General features: G+C 33.7%; 1 long non-coding RNA gene across 1 annotated transcript; it reads right to left on the bottom strand.

Moving 5' to 3' along the window:
• Window positions 1–3,868: 3,868 nt before the first annotated feature.
• Window positions 3,869–20,263, bottom strand: LOC146538235 (uncharacterized). Its single transcript, XR_014878068.1, has 2 exons — window positions 19,343–20,263; window positions 3,869–4,125 (listed from the first exon to the last, which is right to left on the bottom strand). It is a non-coding gene; the product is annotated as an uncharacterized LOC146538235 (long non-coding RNA).
• Window positions 20,264–22,106: the final 1,843 nt, after the last annotated feature.

The following is a 22,106-nucleotide window of genomic DNA, read 5'->3' as shown; positions in this document are numbered from 1 at the left end:
TCCAAATTTCATGTTTCTACGCGCAGCGGTTACGGCTGTGCGTGCGTCTTACCTCAGTCAGTGAGGACAAGTCCTTTTATATATATAGATTATATGATGCTGGCTAGTTTTTTTAATACTAGTGTTCTCGTTGTTGCATACGAAAATATCTTATACTAGCCTACCTAAGCGGCGTCGCCCGCTTGAACTATACGAATATTTATTAAATATATTTATGAAATAATTTTCAATTTAGGGGATGAATTCTAAAAAAAAACCGTGAAACAAGTGTTCAATTCAATATTTTTATGAGTCTGAATTTTAAATTTTATAAAAATCGGTGCCGATTTAAAAAAAGAAAATCCACACGAAAATAAACATCTGTCCAACTTTCACGTTTCTGCGCACAGCGGTCACGGCTGTGCGTGCGTTTTACATCAGTCAGTGTGGACAGGTCCTTTTATATAATTATATAGATTATTGGAGCATAAAGTATTATTATTTATTTGTAAACAACCGAATCCTTTTTGTTTTCAGTAAGTTATTAAATTTTACAAAAGGTATATTGATTAACGCCATCTATTAGCAATAACTAATACGCCGTATTAAATATATTATTCATATATTTTCCGCTTCTCACTACTAGATGACAGTAGCGTCAGTTTTAATTTGTTATTTTTAATCTTTTAATTTTTTTAATATTTTGGTTTTATAATAGTTTAATATTTATTTATATAGGTTATGCAAATTAAAAAAGAATTATATTAACAATACCGCTACTTCTTGATAGATGGCAGTGTATTACAATTAACATAATAAAGTATGTTTGTAAAATATTTGTAATTTATTACAAATTTTCCGAAAAATTAAAATTTACTGAAAAACAATATATAATTATTAATTATAATTATATATACATCCATTTAGTTAATTTCAATATAGTTTTAAGAAATTATTTGACAAAAATTGCAAAAGAAAAACCCATTCATTTAACAATAATATGGTTAAGATTGTTTCGTTTTTATACTAAATTGAACAGGATAAAATAATGATATAAATATAATTGATATAAAGTTATTAAACTAATATATAATATGTTGTTGATTACAATGACATTATTGTTTAAGTAGAAACAACAGAATAGCAAAGGAAATAGAATAAAAATCAGTTAATGACAAAAAGCGAGGTTGCCGTACGCGCTACTGGCGACATGTTACCATAAATCAGAGGGGGGCGCCCACCCACTTCGGGTAAGCATGATCTTTTTCCAAGATCCTACATTTTTATAAGGAGCATCCGCACGCTTTTTGCTACAATGAGGGGAGTACTAACAGATTTTTTTGCTTTTATCTTTCGAGTGAATAATAAAATTAAATGTTCGACAATAATAAAATTCACAATTATAATCTTTAGTAACAAGAAAAGCACTTTAACTTTAATTATTAAGTCTAGTATGATAATATATATGTTAATAGTAAATAATGTTTTTTACAATTGCTGCTAAAGATATTTTAATGCGTCACAGAAATAAAGCTTGTTGCGTCAGCGCATCTTCTTAGATACATATTTATTTCAGCTTACCTTTTTTCCTTATTAATAACGCAATTGCTATAAGTATGTAAATAGTAATATTCATAAATTCATAACAATGATTTTTAATCTCTACTACTGGATTTAATACTCTATTACTGTTAAATCTATCTACACGCGTGTGACTGTCACCGCGACAGGTTGTGGGTTCGATCCCCACTTGAGGAAATGAAATATTTTAATATATTATTTTTCACTCTAGTCTCCATGCAAAGGGCGAAGTTAAGTGCTGCCACTCGACATGCAATGTCTCCCAATTCGGCAGGAAGTAGGAGAGTTGCCTACCTTGGTTCATGCGAGAAACAGAGTGGAGCTAAAAAAACTGTTACTTATGATCGCTAATTCAAGACATTCTGCACATTTCTCCTGTTCAGGGATCAAACCTGCAACTATCACTTTTACCATTAGAGGCTAACCTATGTAACACTGCGCTACGACGGTATAATAAAGATCTAGAATATTAAAAGATAAATAAATAATGTAAAACTGTATATGTTGGTATATGTCTTCCGTTGGAAATATATTATTCATCTTTATACAATAGTCAATAACAGTTACGCAATTCAATATCTCAAATAGGTATTTAATATTAAATAACAATCCAATCTTCAATATGGCCATACATTTAATAAATAAATGTAATTTTATGTGTGTGCATAAATAGCTAAATTACCTTCACACATCGCATATATCAGGATGGACCAATAGTATATGAACAGATTCAAGCTGTTTAATTTTTGGCACCCTTACCGCTACGTCTTCGTATGTTGTTCTCGAACAACAACATAAAAATAACATAGAAATAACAACATAAAAATATTTCTATTTGACTTATAAATGCTCATAAATGGTCAACTCAGTAAATCTTTTACAAAATCATCAAAAAAAAAACTTTGACTAAAGAGTGTTAGTTATCATTTAACTTTTCTCTCTCATTTAACTCTAAGTTTGTAGGTTTGATTCCCTCTCGAGGAAATGTAATATTTAATATTTTCATTTCTTCGTCCTGGTGACGAGGTAAAGCGCGGGGTTGAGTTCCGCCACTCAACATAAACAAGCAAAAATTCAGCGGAAAATGGGGAGCGGATTGTCTTAATGCTAGTCTTCCTCTGATTTTCCTGAGATTTTCTTAATGCGTGAAGCTAGAAGAATATTTTTTTTTAGCATTACGCTCTGTCTCTGCATATGAAAGAAGATTACGTTACATAGAGTCATAAAATAGGTTAATTACTAATATTATGTGTTAAGTAAATTGTAATTTCAAAGTAATATACAAGAACGTTGTGAATTTCATTTAATAAAAAATATTAATATAAATTTTGGTTTATAATGTTAAATCAAGTTATAATTTATTATAATCAACAATTTGTATTTCATCTGTTACCGCGTTTTTTCGCGCCAAACTTTTTCAATATATCGTCTGTGAGAGCCACGCTCTGCCACCATTAACCGCCGACACTTCACCGTTGCTATAAACTCACAAATCATGAAACGTGCCATGGAACTGCTTTCCTTTGAAACTCGACTCTATTGCTGTATAACAAAGTCCATTTTTACAATAACTCAGAGTCACGATCAGTCCAGAACAAAATATTTTCCTAACAGATTACTTTGAACCTTAATGTCGCTTTACGGAAAACTGGTTTTCCAGTTAGTCCACCGGGAAATTGTGAAACGAACAAAGAGAGCGAGAAACGAGGCCAACATTCGTTAATAATGTAATGTATATTTATTGGTCTACATTATTCTACCGAAGTCGGCTTACTCTAAATGGGCTTTTATATTAATTATTTTTAAGATTAGCATTGAAAATTACTATATTTTTTTAAATATATTTTTATGTAAAATATGTAATCTGAGAAGTCGGCATTAAATCAATTTTTTTATTTATTTTTAGAGTAAATTTAATGGTTTTTTTTATATATTCCTCTTCTTATAAGGCAGCATATAAAACTAGCAGACAGTGTACGCTATGCTTAACGCCGTAGTAAAGTAAAAGAATTTCACGAATATTCCACATTTCTTCTATGAGCATTACTTATTATGATATATTTATAATATACACGTTTTTTAAGTGGTAAATTCTAAATCGAATTGTTTTTTAAATCAGTTTTTCTGTGCGGCCTAATTTGTATGACATCGGGCGTTCCGCATCTAATCAATACACAGGCTGATGCGGCGGCGGCGGCGGGCAGGCGCGCGCTCGTCCCCTTCGGCCGCGCTCGGCAAACATCGGCGCGAGCGGGGCGCCCTCGGCGACGCGCGACGTTCGGGTATTCTCGCTTCAATCGTAATTCCATTTTCCGCCCGCCTTGGCAAATTGAAATGTCGTAACTCTTGGGGGAATATCGGCTTTCTAGCCAAGAAAAATATTCTGCTAAGGCATTGTAATGACGGCTCTGATATTATGGAATATTTCCAGTTCATCATACTGTTCGGGGAGTCCCCTAAAATGATTGTAATTGTGTATCCACCCGCCACTTGCCCGTTCTGGTTAGGTAGTTTTCCCCGTACTTGTCTCTTCTTCAAATCGCTTAGGGTTTGAATTAAATCGATCTGAAAATAAATCTCAACATTAGTTTTTGAGATAATTTAAAGATAATATTTTTATTATGTAATGTAATGTTGTATACAGTCTTTATTACAAGTAACCAATAAAAACTACGCTTTCTAGAGAGTTGTAAGAATTTTTTGTTTTCAGGCTTACTTTATAGAATGGACAGTGCTTAATGAGAAAACTAATGCATTAATACACCAGTAACTTCAAACAAATGTAAGTCATTAATTTTTTTTTCATAATTATATCTTTGTTCACATCGAATTTGTAATAAATATAATATTCAATTTGTAAGTGCCACATAAATTAAGTTTATTCTGAAATTCAATAAAAATAAGTAACAATTATAACAGGCTGAAGTATTTTCGGATGTTGTATTAGTTAGAGGCCCAGTAGGTCAGATAAATTGAACCCTCGGCGGTGTTGTGTTCACACGTAAATAACATGTAGAGTTTGGGCGGGGGTGTGGGCGGTCTGTTCCCGAGAAACAAAGAAAATATGCCGTTTAAACGAGCCGTTTCAACTAAAAGCGACTCTTTGTGCTTGTAATAAAGGTTAAAGTAATTTATAATAGTGAAGAAAAGTTTTGTCAGCCGTGACAGATAGCATCGGAACGTTTGCTAACGGAAAATAAGTTTTTGCCCGAAGTACTGCCTTATGACGTGGGAAAAGGTAAATCGATGTTCTATTATGACTCGTGCGACGGATGGTATAAGAATAGATTTCATGGAACACGCAACGACGAGGTAGCTTTGATTCCACTTTGACAGTTTAATTTTTCTTAAATTGTTTGACCTTGTAATATTTTTTTAATTATTACGTGGAATATAAAAATAGAATATAATATAGTAATTTCATTTACAATTTATTAAGTTTTTTTCTGTAAGAAAAGTATTAGAAAGTGATATAAAGTTTAAAGTTATAGTTTAATTTTTTTCGGTAGAATAGGTTTAAAAATTACAAGATTTTCTCTGTTATGGTTATAGTTAAATTTTACATTTTATTTTAAAAACTGACCAATGAAAAAAAATCATTATTAATTTCCTAATATTAATATTTAGATAGCCGATATAACGAATCCGCAATATGCACTTGCAATGCCACTTATAAATTTTAAGCCCATATTTTATTTGTTTTAGAGCATTATCTATACAAATAATTTTTATTGTAATTTTACATACAACATTTACTATTCGCACGCGAAAGCTTACATTGTATCTGGATAAGGTTATTTTGTAACCTTTCAAGTAGAGACCTCTTTGAAGATATTGCGGCCTTTAGGGGTTAGGGTCGGTGGGATGGGCTGTGGGGGGTGGGTCTGGAGTTTTGAATTAATAATGTTGATATCGGCCCGCCTTGCGATTAATTTGATTATTTGTCTTATGTTTTGGTTATCTACCGCTGTTAACACGTACCGTTACATTACATACCGGTAGTAAAAGCTCATTAAGCTCTCACTAATGGATAATTTAATGTTATTAACGAAATTGTTGTTGAGGACTAATTTAAATGAGTGCAAGGATGTAATGGTCATTTAATATACTGTTTTATAAAGTTGAAAAGCTTGTTTGCTTACAATAATTAAAGTATCTACTGAATAGTGTAACTTGCGTAGAATAGTTCATATATGAAGGAAGCCATATTGCCTTTTTTTCTCAATTTATGATATATCGTCGTGGTACAGGGACAGAAGCGTGTGATTGGAAGCACGACGGTTGTGAATTTGATTTCCATTCAGGGAAACGGTTTAATATTTTAATTTCCTCTCTCCCTGGTAAAAGGACATAGCGTAGTGTTGAGATCTGGCACTCAACGGAAAATTGGGAATGAACTGTCTTAACGAAGTGTTTTACCTTGGGTTCCCAGAATTCCTCCTGCCTAACCTGGTACAAGTGGAATACAGCGTGAAGTTTAAAAACTATATCACAATAATCGTGTGTATGTAATCCGCTGTAAATGGGCTCAGAGTTACACAGAGTAAATTTCAGGAATGTGCGGGCGAATCAGCTGGAAACAGCTATTTGTGTATTTGTATTATAATTTATATTGTTTATTACAAATTTTAAAAATAATATATTATTTTTTTTATTACAGTACAATGGTCTCGCATAGAAAAGGGAGCTAAAGCCTCCTTGCCTGTAGAACCTCACAGGCATATAGGCTATATAAAAAATAACTGAAATCAGTATTATAAATTCTTTCTTAAGATTTTATATTTTAAAGAGAAAAAAAATGGTAAAAAAGATGCCAAAAAACATTAAAATTAAACTTTAATGAAAACCAAAGAACAAAGTTAATTTAAGCTCAAAATTGTAAAAGTGATGGTTCGAAAAGAATTAATGAATGCCCAACGATGGTAGATAATAAACCGGCATCACGATACTTGGGGAATGTTCGGGACGCGCAACCTTTCCTCAAGTTGGCGAGATTGAGTACGTAAGTAAGTATATAGAGAGAGCTAGAGCAACTTTAATTAAGACGCCTTGCTGTTTTGTTAACGTGCATTGTTTATGAGGTAGGATACCAGGATATTTGGACGGTACCCCTGAAAAGATTGGTAGATTAGTGTCCTTAATTATGTAATTGGGAAGTTAATTTTAATTAAAATTTTTTGCCTAATTAAATTTTATGTTTAAGAAAGAAAAAATATGTTTGTTTTGCCATATGCAATTGTAAAGTAAATTGGTTTTAGGTATGATACCATTGTTTTCATTAATTTCATATGATATTTTTGTTATTTTTATTAACATTGAAGTATTACTAAACATTTTTGTCAATTTATTATATTTTTTATGTCTGCGAAATCGTAGGAATCCGCTGCGAGCAATTAGACTTCAAAAGGCTGATAGATGGATGAATGTCTAAAAAATATTTACTTGACATAATTACGAACATATTATAGATCTTTCAGTCTATTATTACATATCTAGAATAATGAACTATGAATAATTAAGTAGTAAAAAATCTTCACGCATTTCTGAGATTTCTTTGTCAATTTCCTTACTATTGAAAAAAATCCTTTGAGTGATATTAAATGTTTAATAATGAATAAAATAATACAGTCCGATTTTGTCAATGATATGTTAAATTATATGTACAAGTTATATATATATTTTTAAGTCGCTATTTTTTAAAAACTATAACAAACAACCTTTGTTAAAATAATAAATAAGAAGTGAAAGTAATATCTAACACACTTGTATTTAGTTCATTTAAAAAGTACAATAAAGCACCATACCAGAATAACGCGATAATACAAACAACTTAGTAATCAATTGTTTTTGCAATAGGTCGAAATTTTCATAGAGTAAAAAAATGGTGTGATTTTAATTATTGACACATTTATTTAATTCCTGACACACCATTTACAGCTCCAGCAGTTCCGAGATTCTCTACGCAAGTTTGACTGCGGAAAGGAAAGTTTGGTCCGATGAGGCTGTAGACAATACGGCTACCTATAGATTGGGGGATGCTACACTAATACAAGCACAAGTACTTATAGCAAAACAGCTTTTATTAGACTCCCACTGGAGCGTCCTAATTTATTGACGTCACGAACTTTCCTTACGTGATATAATCGGTTATTGTTTATATCATAATTATATAATGTAAATATAGTTATTAATTGGTTAATGTCGGTTTTAGAGGCTGTCGAGGTGCCGAGGGAAAAGTGTGAGAATGTAAAACGTGATGGTTGTCGGTTCGATTCTTACTCGGTGTAATGAATTCATATTTATTAATATTATCACTTCTTCGTAGCAAAGTCAACCACCCAACACGCATGTCTCGAAAGTTTGGTGGAAAGTAGAGAATGGAGTGACTTATCACTAGGTTCCCTCTGCCTTCTATATGTGGTATACGTGAAGCTGAAAAGAAAATCAATTTAGTGTTATAAAACATTGTTCACATTCTTAATATTCTACTTAACGAAATAGAGTTCTGAATTTCTGTGTTTTCTTGAAATTTGTTTATTTAAATTTTTAAAGCTTGAGCTGCTCTTTTGCGGTATGATCAGTAAATGAAGTTTCTTTAAGACTTCCACATTTTCTCAGTATACTCGTACACCAAGACTTCTTGCCACGCTGAATAAATTAACTTGAAAAAAGTTTTCATTATAAAAGAGTAGTAAAAATATTTGATCTACTTATTCGAATTCTTCAGGAATCAACGTTATTTTGAAAGTGTTAAGCATCAACCTACCAATTTCACGTAATCTATACTTCTATTATGGAGATGGAGGACTAGGGCGGTCCAAGAGTTTCTTAGCAGTTGCGGCGTGAATAAATTATAATGATAAGACCATGCCTTCGCAATATTGGAGCCGTTGCGATCATTACTCGGCCCGCCCCGCCCGTTCTTCCAGGAAAACTTCCCGGACCCCAGTGTCCTTTTTATTCGAAGGCTTCACGAGAACCCTTGATTTACTTTCATCTACGAGTTCAAAAATTGTAGCTTGTAGAATTATTAATGTATAATTAAAGCAACAAATTGAACTACATAATATGAGACCGTCGCGTCGTGACGCAGCTTCACAAGGGTGTGACTGTAACGCGACGGTTGTGGGTTCGATTCTCACTCGAGGAAGTGAAATATTTATTTACGTTTATATTTCCATTTTCTTCGCTCTGGGGTCGAGGCAAAGTTCTGCCACTCAACTCGCAATGCCTTTCGAATTCGGCAGAAAGTGGGGAACGGAGTGTCTTAACACTACGTTCCCTCAGCCTACCCTGCTGTGTTTTATTTACTTTAAGATCTAAAAAAAGCGTAGGATTGTTTCCATATTTATGGTAAGTGTTCCCATGTAGCGTAATATTAATAATTGTACTGACGCAAAGTGACTTTTGTTGGAGCATGAGTGGGAGTATGTAGGAGGTGTGAAAGTTCATCTGTATTTGATATTTATTTTAGACATAACCCTTTAAAAATATATTTATGGGATATATAATAATCGAATTCTAGGCAATGAATTATTTTACTTTTCTTGTTCTGAATATTTGTCACTCAAAACGCAATATTTGAAATTCTAATAGAAAGCGGAGAACGGAGTTGGCTGTTGTGGATAAAGCTTGAACATGGAAAAAACACTAAATATTGATTTGACAACGCCAACTTAAAACTGTTTGTACATCTGTTCTGACATTTACAAGGCATTTACAGCATCGTAATAGATATTTAGTATGAAATTAAGACAACCATTTTCTGCTTTACGAAGTATAAGAATTAGATGGAAATACAATCTACTGAAGAGTAACACATAACAACAATACGTGCCCATGTGAAAATCTTTCATCGTTGTAGATTTTTCGAACATTTTCGTCTTTCTCGGGAAAACGCTGAACAGTACCGAAATAAACTTGTGTCTTCTGTTGAGGCGTCCCTCGAGATTGTCTCTTCATGGGGTGAAAAGAACCTGGTCCAATTTAACCCCCTGAAGACACAGGTTTGCGCGTTAACCACTAAAAAAACCCCATTTATCGTATCGCCAGTCTTTCAGAATACTCCCCTTTTAGCCGCGCCCAGTATCAGCATATTGGGCCTTAATGTTTCGAGTGACTGCCAGTATCGCGATCATCTGGAAAGCAAGGCCAAGTTGGCCTCGAAGAAACTGGGGGTCATCAATAGAGCGAGACGGTACTTCACGCCAAAACACCGATTGGCCCTATATAGGGCCCAGGTTCGGCCACACATGGAGTACTGTTCTCATCTCTGGGCTGGTGCACCCCAGTATCAGCTTGACCCATTTGATCGCATACAACGTAGAGCTGTTCGAATTATTAAGGACCCAGTAAGCTGTGAAAGGCTTGACACTTTGGCTCTGCGTAGAAACGTCTCCTCGCTGTGCGTTCTCTATCGCATTTTTCATGGTGAGTGTTCTGAAGAACTGTTCGACCTGTTACCTGCCGCCGAATTTTCCAACCGCACAGTACGTCACAAACTTAAATACCATCCACACCACCTGGAGACGTGGCACTCCACTACTGTGCGGTTTCGTAGAAATTTCCTTCCACGCGCCACCGAACTGTGGAATGGCCTACCCGCGGCAGTGTTTCCAGGTCGGTACGATATGGGTACCTTCAAAAAGCGCGTCTATCTCCACCTTAAAGGCCGGCAACGCACCTGTAGCTCCTCCGGTGCTGCACGGGGTCGTGGGCGGCGGTGATCATCATCAGGTGACCCGAACGCTCGTTTGCCTTGTCCTTCTTCCATAAAAAAAAAAAAAAAAAAAACATATTTTTGTACTTTTGTAGCATCGTAGATGCATCTGTTTATTACATCTCGAATTTTACCAGTATTATAGGATTATTATTTGTTATTAGCTGTGAAACTATAAATAAATATATCACCTTCAGCAGGGTAGGCAGGGGTAACCTAGGGTTAAGGACAATTCACTCCCCACTTTCCGCCGAATTCTAGAGGCATTACGTGTTGAGTGGCGTAACTCAACGCCGCGCTTTGTCTCGACACCATAGATAAATATAAATTTAAATAAATAACAAAATAATAAAAAATAAATAATAAAATAATAATGAAACGATATGATGGATCAATTAGCGAATTAACTTTTCCAATCGTACAGTAAAGTTACTATAGTATTTTTCCAATCAATTTATAATCGAATCGGCTGCAACGGATGTTATGAGTGCATGCATCGATAGATTGACAGATGCATAACGCTTACTAGTTTGTGCATGTGTGGGTCACAGGTGACATGTGTGGCGTGTGCACGTGCACATGTACGTGTAGGTGTGGGTGTAGGGAGGACTGCGCATATGTCGATAGGGGGGGGGTTAGGGGGCGCAGTGTGAGTGGGGTGTCGAGTAACTGCTCAGGCTTGTAGCTAGCTCGGTACATTTTATTGTAGCTCGCCTCTCTAGATACTACTGACTCTGAGTGGAGTTTTACTGGTTTATCGATGTCGATATAAAACGAGTAATGCCAGCTAGATATTTTTCATGTATTTATGCTAAGAGTTTCACTTTGCAGTTTGATTTTTGTTTGATAAATGTAGTTAAGCTTTGTATATTATATACAAAATGTTTATATATATATTTTTTATTATATGTAGATATGTATATTACTACTTAATGATTACTGTAATAGATGAATCATTATAATATATATTAATTAAAAAAACAACAAAAGCTTGAAGCAACTAGCAACAAACTTTTTCAAATTGATATGGAATAAGACATTGCATTACGTTACAATTCTATCGATATCAAGTTTCAAGACATTAAAGAGAGCACAGCCCTAAGCAGGTTTACTCGTTGCCTGCGGGGCGTCGCTTCAACTGCCCTCTATGAAGCCAATAATTTTATTACAAGTTCATTATGGCGTTGTTGCTTACCACGTTTTTTTGACCGTTTGTGATTGTTTATCGATTAGAAATGTACTCCAGACCTGTCATATATGTACAATGTCAAATAAAATGAAACAATAAATATTCACGATGTTAATTTTAAGTTTAAGTTATTTAATAAATAAAATTATAAATATTTTATTATATCTAAACAAACCATAATCAACCTAATGCTATATTAAAATCGATATCTAATTTTCAGCTTTAAGTTAATATTTATAAAAAATATTATTTAGCAATCTTCGTTATGTAATTTTTACATACTCTGTTTAATACTCTTATCTATAATGCATTGTCTTTTGTACTGAGAAAGTTCAGTTCACATAAAGGTGATTTTTGGATTGAATATAAATGTATTTGTTTAGGTTTAAACTTATAAGCTTTGATTTTTATAAACATACACGAAACTCGTACATACATTGTACAAGTATTGTTGAAGAATACTATATTTTTTAGCTTCAGCATAAAGCTGGAGTCTGGGAATCTGGGAACCACTCACGTTCCAACTTTCCTTCTAATTCATTGAGTGGGGGAACTCAAGCCGCGCTTTGCCTCGACCCCCAACTAGTCTAGTTTACAGTACCACGCTTCTGACCTTGCGCCACGACTGGCTTCGACTGGCATAAGTTAGATGAAGAGAAATATTCTGACATAAGTTAGAAGAGAAATATTCTGACATAAGTTAGATAGAACACCTTGTTTCATAAGGTAAATGTGCGGAAAAAAAGGTTATATGAAACATTAATTGCTTCTCTCGTACTTTGTAATTTTAAAGTTAAAAAAGTCACAATAAAAATATTGGTAGCTGCAGTTGATATATTTATTGCTTTACGCTTTGGTCACTTGCTAAAGCCAATATTTAAATGTGAAACAATTGATGTCGACATTTCAAGGTATTTCACAGACTATATACGTTTTAACAGTATTAATAATTATTTAATTTCTACAGTGTTTAGTTGTTATTAAGGTAGTTTGATAAAATCCTTATTTATTCTGTAATAGTTTAAGGAATCCTCAAACTTCAACCAAAACAACTGCTCTAAAATGATACCACAGTCGGTTAAAGCTCTTGAATGTTTTGTCCAAAAGGGCGCGAGATTTAAATTCGTCCTTGACGAAAGTTTATATTATCACATTTGGAATAGCTATGAAATAACAACTAAAAATTACTGTATTTGATAGCTTATAAATGTATACATTATTATAATGTAATTGATAGCGCTGTGCTACTTGGATTTATATTTGTTTTTTCTTCTTATAACATCATAATATGTAGGTGGAGATGTCTCCACCTGGGATTTCTGCAGTTGATCGTGGTTCTGTTTATGCCTTCGAAAGGACCTAAAGTAAATCTGACGCTTGTTAAGGTGATAATTTGAACTAATTACATCAATTTTTTATAGTTATTGAGAGACAAAAGGGGTTAGCTTACACTATCCACGTTTAATATACGAGTTTAATATTTCGTCGACATTCAGTCTTGAAAAAATAAAAAGTGGCATTTGAATTGGAGAGCAGCGCTAGCGGGCAATTAAAATTCGTAATAACTCTGAGGCCGAGTCAACGTAAGTTAAACAAAGCGACAAAAATAATTAATCGCTGACACGCTCGCCCACTAAAAATGTCGCACCGCCGGGAGTTTGGCGACACGAAAAATGATTATTTATTCACAATCTTACCGAAAAGTACAATAAATGAACAGGCACCTGAATAAATGATAACATCGCGGTAAATTTGATGTCAATATGTGTTAACACTAAGCTATTTAGTTCACGACTCGGACCCCTTTACCTCCCAACCCCCCCACTCACACTGGCGCCGCCCTCCCCCGCTGCACTGCGCCTGTGTGTGTGTGCCACTTACACAGAGGGAGCAGTAATTTTTCACAGGTTACACACACACACTAGCACCACCCAGCAAATGTAGTGAGTACTTTGCCCCAAGAAAAGTTTTGTAGTACAAAATTTGTTCGCTAGTTGTGTCTAGACATGCTATGCTTTTAAGTTAGAGGTGAATCCTTCGAGACATTCATGAACTTGCTGAGAATAATTAAGGTTACATTAATAATGAACTGTTCTATCTATTACTATTATTTTAATTGTTTTAATATAACAATGTGCGTATACTTGAATCTATCCATGTGGAAAAATCTATGTTGATATTAAATATATAGGTAATATCGTATTTTCAAGTTTAATTAATAGTATCATTTTGTATTAGCGTACCTCGTATTGTAGATCTATCAAGAACTGTTGTTATTATTGAATATTACCAAAAATAAGAAAATTATCAGTTTTGTTTAATATACAATTGTATATATATGTAGATAAATGTTCACAAAATGGTATAATACTTGTGTTCGCAAGTGCCGCGGGAAAATCATGGCAAGAGAATGCATCGTAAATGATTACGGAATGTGCTTGAACAGGACGGGGATACTGCAGTCACATTCCGCTCAGTCTGTTAGACAGAGATCAAATATTGAATATTGTGCACATCACTAGAAAGGGTTACGTATTACCAGATTACTCCCCCAATTTGCACGTTTCACCCTCGCTTCAGGGTTGTATTTCCATTGGGGTGGACCGTATATTGTGACGTACTGGCTTCGGAAGCGGTGCTGGCGGGCGGGGGACTCGGTGGCTCTCAACTGTGGCAGATAATCAATATCCGCTTGGCTTGTGGACACTATAATAATATACGTTATTTTATAGCTGCGTTGTTCTCTCCCGCTGGAGTGCCGTATGCGCCATCTCTCTCCCACGATTATCTAAAATGGACAGTGGCGTAGATTTCGTAAATGATAAGTGTGAGAAAGTATTTATCACTACAATGAAGCGTGATGTGTAATTATATATAGTTAGTTGGTAGAGGCGATACGGTGTGGTACGGGGGGCGGTGCTCTATTACTGATATATTTATTTTTATTGAAGGCATCGAGGTGTTTGTTCTGGCGCACGCGATGCGGGCTTTGCTTCTTCATTAGCCCGAAGCCCGAGTGAGAGCCCGAATCGAGTGCCATAAGCCACTCGATTGACTAAATCCAATTGAAATAGCAATTTACTCATATTTACATACTAATTAATGTATTATTACATAGGTAAATATCTCTAACAAATGTTACGAATATATGTTTAGTATTGTTGTTTATTTTTGTATACAATATCATCATTTGTTATTTAATTAACACCCCTCCAGAATAAGATTTCCAATAACTAAATCAACAACGCGAAATATGATAAAAGTTTATTATTGATTTTCTATTCACCCCTATTATGACACTGCAAAGTGTTTTCAAATAGTAATGGAAACATAATTGAATTGGCTCCTGTTGATAAAAACGTGATCATAAAGATAAAGCTGGAACTGCTGGTCTTTAATTTATTACTCTTATAAGATGTAGGGATGCTTTAGCATTTTTAGCTTTAGCTGTAGTATAGGGTTAATTTTTTGTTTACACACTAATGTTTGTCATAACTTAGTTAACTAGTAAAAGCCTCGTGACGCAGTGGGATAGTGTCTGACTTTTCACGTAATGGTTGTGAGATCGATTCCCATTCGAGGGAATGATATTTCAACGATTTTCGTTTCGCACACAAGGACTCTGAAAGTGGAAGATCCTGCTATATATAATATGAAAACTATTTATTATTAACAATAGTAAAGTAGTAAAAAATTGTGTATGTTCATTTAATATATTTGCGGAAAACAATAGAGATGTTAAACACTTATTATCACTCAATGTCTTGAGAATTCGGCGGAAAGTTGAACGGGGTGTCATAACACTATGTTCCCAAGTTCCTTTTGCCCACCTATGTGTGTTATACAGCGTGAAGCATGAAAAAAAATATATAAAAGAAAAATAAGCACAGTCAACGTTTTTTGCATCTATAAGTAAGCCACTTCTTGCACAACTCTAATTCAACGGGCGTACTATCGTGCGCAGATTAGTCAATATATGTAAATAAATGAGTGAGTATGGATTTCTGTTTTAACAGTATTGTTATCAATGAATGATAATAGCCCCCTTGCTTCTATCGTAGTGGGAGGCAAATCAATAAAATGAAGTATTTAGTGACGTATCTATTATATTTCACATGTTATAAAGACACGTGTGTTTTTACACCGGGTTTTCATTAAGAACCTCGATTCACTGGGGTTTTTAGATACATACATATATAGATTCACGCTTTATACCTAAAGGGGTAGTCAGAGAGGACGGAGTGCCAAACGCTACAGTCTCTACATATTATCTGTATATATTATATGTTTATATTATCAAGAATAATATTGATTAATATGTAATTTTTAGTGTTTTCTAATCTTTTAAGACGCCATTTTCGCCCTCAGAACTTTGATGGAGGCATACAGGGAAAAAAGGAGAGCTCTGCACGTGGCCTTTTTAGATCTGCAGAAGGCCTTTGACTGTGTACCTCGTCAGTGTATCTGGTGGGCATTGCGATCCAAAGGGATCCCTGAGGCCTATATTGAGATTATCAGAGGCATGTATCACGATTCCGCTTCTATGGTTCTTTATTCTATGGTTCTATTCTATGGTTCTATTCTATGGTTAAGACTGCTGTTGGCGACACTAGACATACATACATATATAAATTCACGCTTTATACCTAAAGGGGTAGTCAGAGAGAACGGAGCGCCAAACGCTACAGTCTCTACATATTATCTGTATATATTATATGTTTATATTATCAAGAATAATATTGATTAATATGTAATTTTTAGTGTTTTCTAATCTTTTATATTTTTTTTGTGTTGCAACACTTTTGAATAATAAGTCTATATTAATTAATAATATAATACGTACCTCATAGTCGTAGATACATAGGTTGTAGCTGTCGTAGCCGAACGGGACATATGTAGCTAACGGAATGTTAATTGTAAGTTTAAACCTAAAGTGATAAACGCAAAGCACATTTTATATTTATTATTGCATCTATTGCGAAATACATGTATTACCTGTGTTACAGTAACACCCGTCTCCATATGAAAATGAATACCTAATATAATATATGCATATTATGTAAATGATAGAAATCAGAATCAATTATTCATGTAAATATAAATCGATGGATGTATTACAAAAATATTATTTTATTAGTGTTATCGGCGTGAACCTAAACCTGAATTATTCAGTGCATTTTCTCGAAATATAGCAGGTTATTAGCAGAATAGACAGATGGGATAGTGATGAGACACTTCGTTTCCCACTTTCCGGCTAATTTTCGGGACATTGCATATTGAATGGACCACGTTTTATCTTGTTTTCACAGCAAGGAAATGAGATAATTGGAATCCAACTCACGACTGTCGTGCTTACATTTATAAACTGCGCTATGATGGGCTTCATTCAATGCATAATATCTTAAAAATGACCTAAAGAAACATAAGGAATCTTTAAACAGAACTTATAAAGCGTGAAAAGACGTAAGATGACTTTCAAAGTTAATAAGGAATTGTGGATTCTGTAACTTCCAAAAAAAGTATTCCGTATCGACGCGTCGATTTAAGTAATTCTTTCTTCTGCATTCATTTTTGATATAATAGCTAAGTTTCTTAAAATGTTGTTCTAGGCTTTTAGATATTAAGACGTTTACTGAAAAGGTCCTTGGCACAACCCAAATGGTGGTCATCTCGTGAGCTAAGCTCAAAAGTTTAGATATATTTCTTTATATATTTTCACGAGATTATTTATTATCATATGGGATAGTTGGGCAAATAATGAATACACGGCCCGCCAGTTGGTCTACTAGTACTATACCAGGTATGACATTAATTTATTTAGTCGTCAATAATGATAGACCGATCCCCGTAGGGTAAACAAGTAAAATTCAGAGACATCGTCCAATATGTTCTAGATAATCTCTCTCTCATCTAATTGTAGTTTGACTAAAATGAAGAATAATTCAATTTTAATTAAGGAAACATAATTAAAAAAGACCTTCCCGACCGAACCCGAGTTCCATTTATTTAATAATTCTTATTTTAAATCACAGATTACAAATAATATATATGCCTAATTACTTCCAGCCATTGAATTTGAATACATATGTTAATATAGATAATTAATACTCGCAAATTGCTATTGAACATCATTGGCACGTTACGTATGTAATACGCGTATCAAAATGTTATTGCAACTTAATTAAATATACTGTGTACATTGTTGCCGAGAATTATAAACTGATATAGCGTAATATGAATATATATATTTACCAAAAAGGTCATAGTGGTAACGTGGGTTAACTAATGGCTGATTGCAAACGTGGTAATTTTGGGTTCGATTTTCAATCTGTCTATGATTATTTCGGTAGGAAAAAAGGCTGTGTTGAGTACCGTTATTCAACACGCATTGTCTCGAATTGTCTCAGGCTGAAGATATGGAGCAAGAGGAAAGAAGAAAGAATAATTACAAAACTTCTTTTCTGTAGCTACACGCTTTACTCTATAGAGTAAAGCCCACATTCTGAAAGTCCTATTTACAAAAATAAAAATGATAAAGAAATTATTTAAATAGGCATACGCACGCCCAATAATATTAAAACAACCAGCTCTATCAAAAATTCTTTATTTCATTTTACATCGAGTATCACCCAATTTACGTATATGTAGCTTTAAATACATTATCACTTTGACCTGTCGCAGTCGGTTAGAAAATAAAAGCTATTGAACGAATCGTTCCTCTTTTTGTCAATTCTCGGGTCACGTAGGGGAAAATCGGAGAACGTCCGCCGGTCACCCTCTCCTGTTTACAGATTTTCTTAGAATTCGTCGAATGCCGGTACATGAAGAAAATAACTGATATTGATCTTTGATTTATAGCTGTTTTATTACTTCTTCACTAAGTAGGTATTTAATAATAATATCCTTTTGTATCTTAATGTTTTTAATATATTTCAGCATATATTTTTTTGTCATGGCGCGTGCGACTGTAAACGTGACAGGTCTTGAGTTCCATAAACTCCGTCTCATTCGATGAAATTAAATATTTAATATTTTCATTTTCTCCAATTCGGCAGAAAGTGGGGTAAGGAATCTCCTAACACTGGGCTCCCTCTGCCTACCCTGTGTGCGGGATACAGCGTGAAGCTGATTTTATTAATTTTTTTAATTTTAATTTTCTCCAACTGGTAACGAGGTAAAGCGTAGCGTTGAGTTCAGCCAATCAACACGCAAAGCCTCCAAAATTCGGCGGAAAGAAGGGAACGGAGGTGTCATGGAGGAAGTGTAATGGGGACGGAGTGCCTTAAATTGAAGTTCCCTCTGCATGTTCACTCTGGTATGTGCGGGATATAGCGTGAAGCTGATCTGATTTATTTTGTTTTTATTTTGAAGCCTAACCCTAGCCATAGGACCTAAAGTTTCAAAACGATCGCCTAATGTTTTCTATAAATATTTTATGCTTCAAAATACAAGGCTTTTAATAAAGACAAGAACTTAAATATCGATAAATAACGATTTTACGTGCCTATTGATTAACACTCGTTATTTACCCGCAAAGGGGCGCTCTTCAAACTTATTTTTTCAATTAAGCTGGACACAAACGCACTCCCCTTCGACACGTGTGTAGGGTACACTTACACCCCCTCCCAGACACTATAAGTTCTTCATCAATTTGTGGATCATTTGACACTGATTCTGATATATTAAAGTTATTATATTCACTAAAGGTATTGAAAATAGAAGAAATCATTTGAATTCTACTTATATATTTTTAAATATATGCGATTATATAATAAACACTAAATTATCACAATGGCAGAGATTGGGCTAAAAGACAAGAATAGTTTCAATTAATAATCGGTTTAGATTTTTAATTACTATAATTGCTTTCTTACCAGTGAAGGTTAGAAGTCAGCTTCTTATGTCTTCGGCGAGACGAAGTGATTTATTCGTCTTCGTCCATTTCTTGATATTCCTTAACCAACATATTCTTCTATAGCCGCTTTTCTTATTTCCACCAGCTTTTCCTATCAATATATGAATTGTGGAATTTGCAAAAGCTTGGATGTGTGGTAATTTTGATGTATTATTTTCTTATTCGAAATCTTATCTGCAAAATAATTCCATTTTTTAATTTTCAATAAACTTTCATTTGTGGTAATAAAATTCACATAAAATATTATAATTAAACTTTTTTCTCCACTTATAACTGAATAGTACGTTAAAAAATGCTAAGAACCTACTAAGGTGCTAAATCTGAGATTACAAACTTTAACAGTAACAAAATAACGTTTGCTTAACAATAGAATGGGCCAAATTAAAAAAAGAATTATAAATGTATTTTTTCCCATGTGAAATTTGAATCTATAACTCTCGTGTTTAGCTACGCTATCTTAATTCGGCCAGAGTGGCTAAAATAGAAGAAAGAGAGTGCACAAGTGCCTCTTTGCCTACCTTTCGGAAGGTATACGGAAGAAGCATAAAAGAGCAAAAAAAGCATAAAAATAAGTTTTTAAAGCTAGTCTATTTAATATACAGCTATATCTACTAAGTCGATTTATACTGGTGCCTATAACGGGAGTAGAAATTTGCATATTATTAATTTACATCAGTTCGGCCCCAACGGTTCACAATCTCTGTAATTTGGGCGTTTAGTTGTTGTCTACGGCGCAACGATCTAGTTCAGTCTCGCTTTGTAATGACTTTGTTTGGCGACATTGGATTGTTTGAAACTTAAATGATCTTATAAATTGAATGCTTGCTTAGAACAGTGTTGTCACTTTCATTGATTTATTTAGCCTGTGTGTAAAATTGAGGAATTATAAATTCCTTGTAAAATATACAGAGAGCTTTTAAAGAATGAATGACATATTCATTCTGTGCTAACTTTTTTAGAGTTAATTGAAAAGGTCCTCTCACGGCAAGTTAATATTTAAAAAAATATATATATTTATTTAGTTGAACATGTTCTGTATTACAAAAAATTATATCCAAATCTATCAATTATCAATGTTTTTATGAACATGCACTCATGTGGTAGAAGTTTATTTAGGATAGCCTACAAGTTAAATGACGATTTTAGTGGCATACTCTTGTATGGTACCAAGATGCTTTAACAATTTTATAGTTTATTTCCACTTTAAAGAAAGAAATAAAAATTTTAATGTAGTGGGATTCGAACCTGCGGACTATATTCAAGGGGCGCAGGGAAGTACCGTATTTTACGTTCTTCTAAAAGCATTTTACTAAGATATCTACCTCAAGAATAATTATGAAGCATCCGTCCTACTGAAATAATATATAATAATTTAAAATAGCAATTAACTTGTTACCTTGCGAAATCTATACGAAACAATTAATTCAATTTTTGAATAATCTACGACATTATACACTACAGATTTTGAGTGATATTTTTTTAAATTCTAACGAGGCCATCTCTGTAGTATTGCGTAGTTGGAAAAGCCCAAGTAAAATAGGTTAAATTAGAATGTCGAACGTCTACGTAGGTACAGCCATAACTTTAAGTACCTATGTATGTGGAATTAATTTGAGAAAGATAAAGTGAAATGATATATAAAACTAGAAAATGTATTAAATTAATACATATAAAACATATTGCTATTGAATAAGTATGAGACAATACTTAATAAATGACCTATTCTACTTTGTTCTGCACGTTTTAGGAACAGGTTTAAAAAAATATTGATTAAACTCGCTCTGGGACCGAGGCAAAGCGCGGCGTTGAATTCCGCCACGCCACACTCAATGTTCGAGATACAGGTTTCGTGAAACTTATACCCTTTCTTTTCATCAGTAATTAAAAACTAATTCCTCTCCATCCAGACTGCAAAGTGCGGGATATTTGTGACGATAAAAAATATATTACAATATTATGTAAAGCTACGTCAAAAGGCAAATATTTTGTCCCCATCGATTCATATGAAAAGTAGTTGGTAATATTCCCCATTTGCATATTTTAATTGTAACTGGGGGAGTCAGTGTAAATGTGGCATAGGCAACTTATTTGCATACATCGTCGCGACGCCTCGCCAACAAATTTCTAACCCTTATGTTATTAAAGAGCTTTTATGATTGAATAAGGGAAGCATTGTGATTAATTTCTTTTTATCTCTAATCAATTATTTTAAAAGCTTATTTAAATTTTAAATGGAAATCAGATTTGCTAAAATTTTGTTTTAAACTGTTTATTTTGTCAATTTTTACTGTTTTCTTCTGTTTTTAGCTTATAGCAGAGTAGACGAAAGTAGTGTCAGTACACTTTGTACTCCAATTACCGCCCAAATTAGAGATATAAAAATAATTACTTACCCTAAGTAGGAATCAAATACGTCTTAGATGCACATTCATAGTATTACAATTTAATATAAAATATCTTCCAGAATTTGAACCCGTGCCCCTTGGCTGCCATCCAAGTTCTCTAGCCAATGATATTTTCTTATGTCCAAATTCATTGTTATTAGGTATATTTATTGTTAGTTTCTCTTTAGAAGGAATCTTCGTATAAACTTTTATATAAAGTTCTATATATAGGTAATGCTTAGAAATATTTAAAATGATTAATCATTCTGAGAATATAAGGAATTTTAACATGTCCTTAATAATTTTAGTATGGTAATCAACGATAATATTTAATTCATA

Source organism: Heliconius melpomene, chromosome 6 (genome assembly GCF_056956725.1).
Source record: "Heliconius melpomene rosina isolate 202511_hmr_F chromosome 6, ASM5695672v1, whole genome shotgun sequence".
Classification (NCBI taxonomy): domain Eukaryota; kingdom Metazoa; phylum Arthropoda; class Insecta; order Lepidoptera; family Nymphalidae; genus Heliconius; species Heliconius melpomene.
The sequence above is the reverse complement of the archived record's forward strand: the minus strand, read 5'-3'. Positions and strand labels throughout refer to the sequence as shown.